Source organism: Bison bison, unplaced genomic scaffold (genome assembly GCF_000754665.1).
Source record: "Bison bison bison isolate TAMUID 2011002044 unplaced genomic scaffold, Bison_UMD1.0 scf7180017864505, whole genome shotgun sequence".
In the NCBI taxonomy this organism is placed as follows: domain Eukaryota; kingdom Metazoa; phylum Chordata; class Mammalia; order Artiodactyla; family Bovidae; genus Bison; species Bison bison.
The window spans coordinates 2,949,486-2,961,408 of NW_011495062.1; the positions used below are offsets into that span (position 1 = coordinate 2,949,486).

Consider the following 11,923-nt stretch of genomic DNA (forward strand, 5'->3'; position numbering starts at 1 on the left):
AAAAGTCAACATCTCCAAACCCAGAATGCTGGTATCCTGAGCTAAACATAGAGAAGTTCCATGACTTGACCAAAATCTTCATTTTTTATATTGTTGCACATCTTAGTCACCACACCTAGTTCCATACCCTTCCCACAGAAACACTGGGCTGGTTTATGATTTTAATTCACATCAGTCTTTGCTGATCTTCAGTGAGGAATAATTAGGTGGTGGTTCGTACAGAGAATGGTACCACACTCAGCCAGGAGGGGATTACTTCCTCTAGCATTTCAATTCTCTTGCTGAGATAGCTTTCCTTCCTTTGCTTTGTTGCTCAGAAGTTGAACCTGATGGGTCTCTGTGGGAAGCATAGTCATCTCTTTCTCTGCACCTTTTCTACCAGGCTCAGGCATGTTTATAGTCCCCAGGCGAGGATGAGACATGTCTAGGTAACCAATTAGCCAAAAGAGAACATTGAGAGGCTGTGGAACACATACAAATTTCAGTGGATGAAAGGTCAGTGTCCAATAAATTGAGTCTGAGCAAGGTGTTTTCTTCCAGGGTTTGGAGTGCTGCAGAGCTTAATCTTGGATCTCCTAGGGTCTATAAAGGAAGCAGCAGGTGTCTAGAATACCAGTCTTCATTTGAATCCAAATGTGTATGTCTTCTTGGCTCCAGAGAAAAATCTGTTTTGTCCACTGGACACTGTGTTTCACTCATTTCTTCCCTGTTGTGCTTAGAAGCCCCGAAGTCTGTAAGCTACACAGGTATGAACCTTCGATTAGACTTGGATGTGTAGAAGATTACCTGTGGCAGATTCATTTCGATATTTGGCAAAACTAATACAATATTGTAAAGTTTAAAAATAAAATAAAATTTAAAAAAAAGAAGATAAGAAACTTGATTAGTGTTATCTGAAATTTTAAAATAAATGCAATAAAGAATGTGGCAACTTTAAAATGCAGCTGTGTATTTTTTGACATCTTTCCCACTCCTTAAATCTGGAAAGGTCTTTGACAGATTGAACCTATAAAAAGTGATGCTAGATGATTTCTGAGGCTAGGCCATAAAATACAATGAAGTTTCCGTCTTGCTCTTGGGATATTTGCCTTGGAATCTTAAGCCACCATATAAGAATTTTGATTATTCTTAAGCTGCTGTATTGTGAAGAAGCCTAAGTCCCATGGAGCAGCTTCCTAATGCCGCAGTCAACAGTTTCAGCTGAAATTAGCTTCCGCATCATCCCAGCACAGGTGTCAAATGTATTGTGAGTGAGAAAACTTCTAGATGATTCCAGCCCCCAGTGGTTTAAGTCATATTCAGACACCTGTGTCACCCCAGCCACGCATGTCTTCCAAACAGAGGCTCAGACATTCGGAGTAGAGATAAGGCAGCCCTATTGTTCCATGCCCCATATCCTAACCTAACAGGATCCATGAACATGATAAAATGATTGTTGCTTTCTGTCATTGCACTTTGAGATGATTTGTTATATAGCAAAATATAACTGGAATAGTGGTTTTCATGGAGATATGCTCCAAGTGTCAAGTAAAAGAAGCAGGTAACTGCAAGCCCATGTGGCAAGAAACAACAAGAATCATGGAATTAGTAGAATGTAAGAATTATAAGGATCCTTAGGGTTATCTACAGAGAAGGCAATGGCACCCCACTCCAGTACTCTTGCCTGGAAAATCCCATGGACGGAGGAGCCTGGTAGGCTGCAGTCCATGGGGTCGCTAGGAGTCAGACACGACTGAGCGACTTCACTTTCACTTTTCACTTTGATGCACTGGAGAAGGAAATGGCAACCCACTCCAGTGTTCTTGCCTGGAGAATCCCAGGGACGGGGGAGCCTGGCGGGCTGCCGTCTCTGGAGTCGCACAGAGTCGGACACGACTGAAGCGACTTAGCAGCAGCAGGGTTATCTAGTAATTTACAGCCTTGCAGTTGCTGTTAGTCTGAATTTTGTAATATCTTCAAGCAGAGACAATTTGCTTTTTTTACCTAGTCCAATGATGAGGAACTCGTAACTCCATGAAGCATCATCTCTTACCGTACACTGGATGCACTAAATAAAGATGGTGCTACTGCTAGAGATTGTTGGTGACAGAAAAGACACAGCTGCCTAAGAGAAAGTGACTTGGAGAAAAGGCTCCACCTATATAACTTGGCATTCATGACAAAAATGACAGACACTAAGACACCTGCTGTTTGGACTATTCAGGTGAAATTTGTCACATATATTCCACTGCCTTTTTCAAAACAGGCTTTGGTGATGTGTAGAGAGGTTCTTTTTCAAATATCACTTTATGATGTGATATTTGATTCCAGTGGTAAAGGGTCGGAAGAAATCAAAACTAGTCAGGGTAACCTTCTTAGAAATGTAGAGACTGATATATAGGCTCAAAGTATGTCTAAGGCAGGAAAATAAGTCATATTTCATCACAAGTTGAATATTAATAAACAGTGCAATGCAGGTACAGAAAATGTTACTTCATTTTGCAGTAGATAGTAGGGTAGAGAGGTCACATTTACCAAGTGTTTAATTGTTCAGAAAATATGTCAAATTCCAGTTAAGGAAAGTGAAAGTTGCTCAGTCGTGTCCGACTCTTTGCAACCCCATGGACTATAGTCCACAGAATTCTCTAGGCCAGAATACCAGAGTGGGTAGCCTTTCCCTTCTCCAGGCGAACTTCCCAAACCAGAGATCGAACCCAGATCTCCCACATTGCAGGCGGATTCTCTACTAGCTGAGCCACAAGGGAAGCCCTCCATTTGAGGAATTACCATCAATTCTGGAATTCTATTTAAGAGATCGGATAGTGAGAGCCTAGACATTTTTCAGATGTCAACAAAATGTCTTTGTTTACAAGGTGGAGAGAAATCTAGATAGACATTGTGTTATGTAGAACAGTTTGGCTAAATAATATTCCAGTGTGCGTGTGTGTATCACAACTTCTTTATCCATTCATCCATTATAGGACACAGGTTGTTTCCTATCTTGGCTATTATAAATAAGGCTGCTGTGAACATGGAGCTGCAGGTATCTTTTCAAGTCAGTGTTTTTACTTCCTTTGGATATTTCCCTGAAGGGGAATTGCTAGATTGTATGTTAGTTCCAGTGGCGCCAAGTGGTAAAGAATCTGCCTGCCAATGCAGAAGACTCAGGAGATGGGGATTTGATCCCTGGGTTGGAAAAATTCCCTGGAGTAGGAAATGGAACCTTATTCCAGTATTCTTCCCTGGAAAATTCCATGGGCAGAGGAGTCTGGCGGGCTGCAGTCCACAGGTTGCAAAGTGTTGGACATGACTAAGTGACTGAGCATATACACATATTAGTTCTGTTTTTAACTTTTTAAGGATTCTCATACTGTTTTCCATAGTGGCTATTCCAGTTTATAATCCCACTAGCAGTATACAATCCACATCCATGCCAGCATTTGTTATCTCTAGTAGCTTTTTTATTCTCTTTAAACAAATCCACACTTTTATTTTTTTTTTTCAATAAGTTTAAATCCTCAAAGGGTACAGTATCACATGGATTCTGGGTCCAATGGAAGGTTGGACCTTAGCAGGAAGGTTGCTTTGGAATTTGGCATGAACCATGCCACTGTTTCCATGAGCTCAAGTTAGCTTTCCCCAGATTACTCTGGTTTTGTTAGGTTTTCCACCAGGAGTTACCGTGTTGGTCTTTGCTTTGTACACAGAAACACATCTCTTGCCTAGACAGAATTCAGTTTCATCTCGAACATATACACCTTCAATTTTCAGCGGACCATTGTGTTCCCTCTGGTTCCGTAGACCCCACTTATAGCCAGCAAAAATGGCCTTGGACCACAGCCTTCCAGACATATTTGTCGTTTTAGAAGTCCTGTTCCCAGCAGGCCTTCACAGGGTCCAAGATGGCTGAAAGAGCCTCTTGTCGTTTTGATAATGGCAATTCTATTGCCAATTCTATGAGATGTTATCTCATGGTGGTTTTGATTTGCATCTCTCTAATGACTGGTGATATTGAGCATATTTTCATGTATCTGTTTGCTTTTTGTATATATTCTTTGGAAAAAATGTCTATTAGGTCCTTTGTCCATTTTTTAATTGACTTATTTGATTATATATATATATTGGATATAAACCTATTATCAGATATATGGTTTGCAAATAGTTTTTTACCATTCTGTAGGTTATCTTTTCACTTTGTTGATGATTTCTTTTTCTGTACAGGAGATTCGTGGTTTGATGTAGTTCAACTTGTTTACTTTTTTTCACTTGTGCTTTGGGTGTCATATCCACAGAATTATCACCAAGGTCCAACTCAGGGGGTTTTATTTGCAAGGAGCTTTATTCTTATCTTTCCTTCTAGGGTTTCCCTGGTTTTAGTTCTAACATTTAAGTCTTTAATTCATTTTGAATTAAATAATATTTCTGAGTAGTGTAAGTTAGGGGTCCAATTTCATTGTTTTACATGCAAGTATCCAGTTATCACAGTGCAATTTACTGAAGAGACTGTCTTTTCTTCATTAAATGAAGAAATTTAATGATATTAAAGACATTTTCTTCTTCTTGGCTCCCTTGTCAAATACTAGTTGATTGTATGTGCTTAGGTTTATTTCTGGGCCCTCAGTTCTATTCCACTGGTTTATTTGTCTGCTTTTATGCCAGTTTGTTTTTATGTTTTGATGACAATAACTTTGCAGGAGAGCTTGAAATTGGTAAGTGTGATACCTCCTTATTTGTTTTCTCTCTCAGGATTTCTCTGGCTATTCAGACTCTTCTGTAGTTCTCTATGTGTACCTTTAGCATTGTTTTTTCCCTACTTCTATTAAAATATGCCATTAGAATCTTGAAAGGGGTTTCATTGACTCTATAGATGGCTTTTGGTAGTATTGACATTTTAACCATATTAATTCTTCCATGTCAGAAAGACGGGATACCTTTCCATTTATTTGTGTCTTTTTTGATTTTTTTTACAAATGTCTCATAAATTTCAGAGTGGAGATCTTTCACCTTTTGGGTTAAAGTCATTCCTATGCATTATATTGTTTTTGATGCTATTGTAAATGAGATTGATTTCTTGCTTTTTTTCTCAGAAAACTTATTATATAGAAATGCTACTGATTTTTGTGTATTGGTTTTTGTATCCTACAACTTTACTGAAATTGTTGATTAGATTGAATGTTTTTTGGTTGAGTCTTTACATTTTTCTGTATATAAAATCATGTCATCTGCAAACAGAGAAAATTTTACTTTTGTCTTCTAAATTCTGATACCTTTTATTTATTTCTTTTGCCTGACTGCTATTTGAATAGGAGTGTTGAGAGTGGGCACCATTGTCTTGGTTGTGATCTTAGAGGAAAAGCTTTCAACCATTGAGTATGATGTAAGTCAAGAGCTTGTTTTATGTCGCCTTTATTGTGTGGCAGTATGTTCCTTCTATGCCTAATTTGTTAAAAGTTTCTATCATGAATGGGTATTGAATTTGTCAACTGCTTTCTCTGTATCTATTGAGAATATCATATGATCTTTTCTATCACTCTCTTAACACATCATTGATGAGGGGATTTTTGCAGAAACTAATGCCTGTGGCCAGTGATTTGTTGTTTAAGTGAATATTGATATGTCTCTTGTCAATAATATTTGGGTAACAGAAGATGTATCTCTGGTCAATAAGTTGTTAATGTGACTTATCACTTTGATTGATTTGTATTTGTCGAAACATTCTTGTATCCAAGTGATAAATTGCACTTGACTGTGGTGAATGATCCTTTTAATGTGATGCTGAGTTTAGTTGGCTAATGTTTTATTGAGGTTTGGCATCTTTATTCATTGGGGATATTGGCCTATAGTTTCATTTTCTAGTATTGCTTTTTTTTTTCCCCCCTGGTTTTGATATCAGGATGATGCTAGCCTCATAAAATAAGTTTGAGTGGTCCCTCTTCTTTGGTTTTTCGGAAGAGTTTGAGTAGAATTGATGGTAATTCTTTGTAAAAGTTTGGTAAAATTCACCATGAATCCAGGAAAGTGATTTTTTAAATAATGGAATATGTATGTCAATATGTACATTCATGGGCATAATTACACTGGAAGACATAAGGAAGTAAATGCTTGCATCTATAAGGGTAGTAATCAGGAATATGTGAATGACATATGCAGATTGATACATATTTATGCTTTGACTAGAGATTCAAATATCCAAGAAGTATTGCTACTGATGGCATTATGTCCTGAAATGTTGTTGGTAATGTTCAGGATAAAAAAGTACACATTTTGTTTAGTTTATAAGTTATTTGTGTTTCTGGGAAATTTAAGAGTTATTAAAAATTTATTTAAAGATATTATGATACAAAAATGGATCTAGGTTCTAGGCTCTGAAAATTGTAAGCAACAGTTTATCTAAATGAATGTCCACTGGGACACTAGAAAGGATGAATAACAGCTTTTTGGTGTGTGGACCATCTTGTGTGATACAGAAAGCCCAACTTCGACCTCCATATCAGGAGATAATTTATGTCATTGCCACTAACAAAAAGCACCCCAACAGAGTTCCAGAAATGCCCACAAGGTTGGCTAGCCCCATGGTTCACTCAGAGAGGCCTTGCCCAGTGATATTTGGATCCTATCTTCTCTAGTTGTGTCTCCTTCCAGTCCTCCCTTCCTCACATGCTCCAAATTCATTGCCTTCTTTCTCTCTTTTAAACTAAGGAGTAGTTGAATTTACATTTTCTACATCTTGGATAGTTGTGCTACCAAATTTGCCTATCTTTGTTATTCTTGTTATTCAGGCGTTGGCATGAATGTTACTTTCTCAGAGAAGCAAACGCAGAGCATACTGGCTGCAGTATTATCTCCATCTGCATAGCTATTCTTTTACCCTCTTACACCTTCTTTGTAGCACTTATTTGATAGCACTTAATAATGGCTGAAAATAAAAATGTTTTATTAATTTATGTGCTCATTGTCTATCCCTTTTTCCATTAAAATATAAGACCTAGGAGGGCAGGAACTCTTGTCTATTACCAGCTGTATTTTCAGTGCCTAGGAAAATGTCTGGTACATAGTAGGTGCCTAATAATTGTATTTCTTGAATAAGCTATTTATTCTCTCCTTGCTCCCCTTGAGATGAACTCCAAGCTCTTTAGCGTGACACTTAAGGCTTCTCAACATCTTGCCCAGCTTATATTTCCCTATCCTTTCCTCCCTTCATTCACTAATCTTTGTTACTAAAGTTTCTCAAATATGTCATGCCATTTACTGTTTCATTCCTTTGCATATTGTGTTTTCTCTGTATTCAGCTAAGATTAGGCTCCCTCAATTTCCTCCCGGCTCCCATTCTTTGGTGGTTTACATACCCTTCCTTTGGTAATGGCCCCAGAACTATGCTTATACAAGGAGAGAACATTTGTTGGTATATGCATCTTTCTTTCCAGTTATACTTTGAGCTTATTGAGAGCAGAGACCACTTCTTAATTGTCTTTATATGCCTAGTGGTCGGATGGTACCTGGCATAGAATAAGTCACAGCGTTCTATTTCATTACATCAGAGTTAGATTATCATATTAGCTACCTGAGAACACTTGGAATCTCAATTCCATCATTGATTTTCACCAGTATCATATCAACTATAAATCTGTTAAATATGCACAAACAGTAGAGATTTCACAGGGGCACATAAAAGTAAGTTAATCCCTTGAAATTGCAATGACAGAATGGTTTAAAGATCATTTTGTTGTTATTGATAATGATATTTCTTGAGTATGGCATGATGGTCACATTTCTATACTCTATGAGCATTTTCTTATTGAAGCCTTTAGCAACTCAGTGGTAAGAGTCACTTAGTTATCTAGAGTAAACTTGACAATGTCATTGCTGATAAGTAGAAGAACATAATTGGCCTTAATGTATGTGACCCCATAGCCTAAGATCTTAATCACTACATTAGGTCCTTTCTATGCCATTTCTGTAATTCTTAGACTCAACCATTCTTGAATATGACTAGAACAGAGTTAATGGAGATATTTTAAAATTAATCCTATTTTCTCAGGATAAAGAAGATTTCAGTTCCTCCTCTCCACAAACAAGACCATTTGCTAATTACTGCTTTTTATCCTCCTTTCTCTCTGTCAGGGAAGCTCAGTTTATTATGGGTCATTGTGGATGCAACCAAGTTAATGATAATTGATGTTCCTCTCGCTTCTCACGTTAGTGGCTCTGTATCAGCATCCACTCCCCTTGCAGTGGACATGCCCCTCTCCATCTCTTTTGCCACATTAGCCGAGGTTTTGAATTACTCAGTGAACTTTTAATCACTGAATAGCTAATCACTGTAATTCCTCACTGTCCAAAGCTGCAAGTTCATCATGTACATGGACCTGGTATCCTTGTTAATCACAGTAATCGCTCACCACTCATGAGCTGTGAAAAGTAGTGATGACTCTTCACATCACTCAGGGTGCTCATACTCTGAGGGAGGCTGGTAGGAGTGTTAGGATGTACTCAACACAGGCCATGGGGATAGCATCAAAATGTCCACCAGACCTACAAGTTTTGGATCTCTGCTTGTATTTACCGTTATCCTGAGTTGGTAAATTGATTAGAACTGCTACTCTGTGACTCTGTTGGTTCAAAACTTCCCTAGGAGCTTCCTGGGTATAATCTGAAACTAGCCTCCATATGTGGAAGGCAGGGAGAAACTAAAGAGAGAAGAAGACTAATCCAAATTGTAGGTGGCAGGGTTAATGAACAAGGGAATGTATTTATGAGGCTTGTCATGGGTTGTTGCAAGATGAGTAGTTTTTTGCACCTGTCTGTCAAATCTTAAAAGTTTATATAGAGGACCAATCTGGGTCAGTTATATACAAATTCCAGATGATCTCAACACCATATGACTATCTCCAGGCTCTGTCCTTGGGCAGCTTCTAGTGTTGATAAGGCAAGTGGAGCACACATTCCAAGAAGCAGGTAGTAGGTGAGCAGCTTCTGATGCTTGGGTCTAGCTTGTGAGTCAATTCAACAGTCACATCTTGATGACCTCTGCCCACATGCTCACATCTCCATCCCCACTGTTTCTGATACTAAAGCTTCCATAGCAGGGTTCCTTCCTTCCAGTCTTCTCCTTGCATCTAATGCTCCACCTGGCATCCAGCCTGCACCCTGCTGGCATTGTCCACTGGGCTTCCTGGCCAGGCCATCAACTTTCATCCCAAAACTTCACTGAAATTATTTGTCTTACACACTGGAATTATTTTGATAGAAATAAACCAGAAACCAATTCATCTGGCTCAGTTTGAGAGAAATTTATTATAAGGAATGAGGAGTTTGTCTTTGAATCCTAAGCCTACAAATTTGACCATCTCTCAGGAGGGACATACTCAACTTGGAAGGCCACCTGATATTAAGGCAGACACTCTGTTAATCTTAGATTGCCCTCTACACGTGTACTCCATTATTTTGCTTCCCACTCTTGCTTTGCAGATCACCTCTGACAGCTCATTCATGGTACCAGACTATAAATTGCTTTCCCAAACTGCAGCCTCAGTTTACATGTCTGAGCAGTCTGGGATTTGCAGTTAGCCAAATATACTTTCTGATTCCCATTCCATATTCTCCTCTCACTGTATTCTAAATTCTCTTCTCTTACACACCCTGTGTTCTTCATCTTCTCCCCCAGATTTGCATATCAAGGTGTCAGCCCAACAAAGAGCCCCACATTCATCAAAATTCATCCTCTTGGAAAATAGCTGTTTTAAGTTGCCAAACGCAAAGTCTTAAAAAATTGCCTGTGTCATAAGCTCATTCTTTTAAGGCAGAATGGTTGCCCTGGATGCTGTTGAAAGCCATTCTTTCTAAATGTTCCTTTCGTCTTTTCATCTCCCTCCCTCTCTTTCTAGAGAGAGAAAAAGGGAGAGAGAGAAGAAAAGGGAAAGGGAATATGAATGAAAGAATACAGCTCAAACCAAGAACAATTGTTGCTGTTGTTCAGTTTCTCAGTTGTGTCTGCCTCTTTGCGACCCTATAGACTGCAGCACACCAGGCTTCCCTGTCCTTCATCATTTCTCAGAGCTTGTTTAAACTCATATCCATTGAGTTGGTGATGCCATCCAACCTTCTCATTCTCTGTTGTCCCCGTCTTCTCCTGCCTTCAATCCTTCCCAGCATCAGGGTCTTTTCCAATGAGTCAGCCCTTTGCATCAGGTGGCCAAAGTACTGGAGTTTCATCTTCAGCATCAGTGCTTCCCATGAATATTCAGGACTGACTTCCTTTAGGATTGACTAGTTGACCTCTTTGCAGTCCAAGGGACTCCCAAGAGTCTTGTCCAACACCACAGTTCAAAGGCATTAATTCTTCAGTGCTCAGCCTTCTTTATGGTCCAACTCTCATATCCATACATGACCACAGGAAAAACCATAGCTTTGACTATACAGACTTTTGTCATCAGCAAAATAATGTCTCTGCCTTTTAATATGCTGTCTAGGTTGGTCATAGCTTTTCTTCCAAGGAGGAAGTGTTTTTAATTTCATGGCTGCAGTCACCTTCTGCAGTGATTTGGGGGCCCAAGAAAATAAAGTCTGTCACTGTTTTCATTGTTTCCCCATCTATTTGCCATGAAGTGATGGGACTGGATGCCATGATCTTAGTTTTTTGAATGTTGAGTTTTAAGTCAGTTTTAAGTCAGAGTTTTTTCACTCTCCTCTTTCACCTTCATCAAGAGGCTCTTTAGTTTCTTTTCCATTTTTGCCATAAGTCTGGTGTCATCTGCATATCTGAAGTTATTGATATTTCTCCTGGCAATCTTGATTCCAAGTTGTGCTTCATCCAGCCTGGCATTTTGCATGATGTACTCTGCATGTAAGTTAAAAAAGCTGGGTGACAATATATAGCCTTGACATACTCCTTTCCCAGTTTTGAACCAGTCCGTTTTTCCATGTCCAGTTCTAACTGTTGCTTCTTGACCTGCATACATGTTTCTCAGGAGACAGGTAAGGTGATCTGTTATTCCTATCTCTTGATAAATTTTCCAGTTTGTTGTGATTCACACAGTCAAAGACTTTGGTGTAGTCAATAAAGCAGAGGTAGATGTTTCTCTGGAATTCTCTTTCTTTTTCTATGATCCAACAAATGCTGACAATTTGATCTCTGCCTTTTCTAAATCCAGCTTGTACATCTGGAAGTTCTTTGTTCACATACTCTTGAAGCCTAGCTTGAGGGATTTTGAGCATTACCTTGCTAGCATGTGAAATGAGTGCAATTGTGTGATAGTTTGAACATTCTTAGGCATTGCCCTTCTTTGGGATTGTAGTGAAAACTGATCTTTTCCAGTCCGGTGGCCACTCCTGGGTTTTCCAAATTTGCTGGTGTGTTGAGTGCAACACTTTCATAGCATCATCTTTTAGGATTCGAAATAGCTCAGCTGTAATTCCATCACCTCCACTAGCTTTGTTCATAGTGATGCTTCCTAAGGCCAACTTGACTTTGGACTCCAGGATAACTGACTCTGGATGAGTGATCACACCATCGTGGTTATCCAGGTCATTAAGACCTTTTTGTATAGTTCTGTGTATTCTTGCCACCTCTTCTTAATATCTTCTGCTTCTGTTAGGTACATACTGTTTCCATCCTTTATTGTGTCCATCTGTGCATGAAATAGTCCCTTCGTATCTCTAATATTTTTGAAGCGATCCCTAGTCTTTCTCATTCTTTACTTTTCCTCCATTTCTTTGCACTGTTCACTTAAAAAGGCTTTCTTATTTCTTTTTGCTAATCTTTGGAATGCTGTATTCAGATGTGTATATCTTCCCTTTTTTCCTATGCCTTTAGCTTCTCTTCTTTTCTCAGCTATTTGTGAGGCTTCCTCAGACAACCATTTTGCCTTTTTGCATTTTTCCCCCTTGGGGATGGTTTTTGGAAGTTCACTAAGAGAAATCAAAGCCTAGGACTACTGTATTGGAT

At 38.9% G+C, this 11,923-nt stretch overlaps 1 pseudogene; it reads right to left on the reverse strand.

Annotated features, from left to right (window-relative positions):
- Nucleotides 1-3,489: 3,489 nt before the first annotated feature.
- Nucleotides 3,490-3,877, reverse strand: LOC104980624 (annotated as a pseudogene).
- Between the last annotated feature and the right edge of the window lie 8,046 nt (nucleotides 3,878-11,923).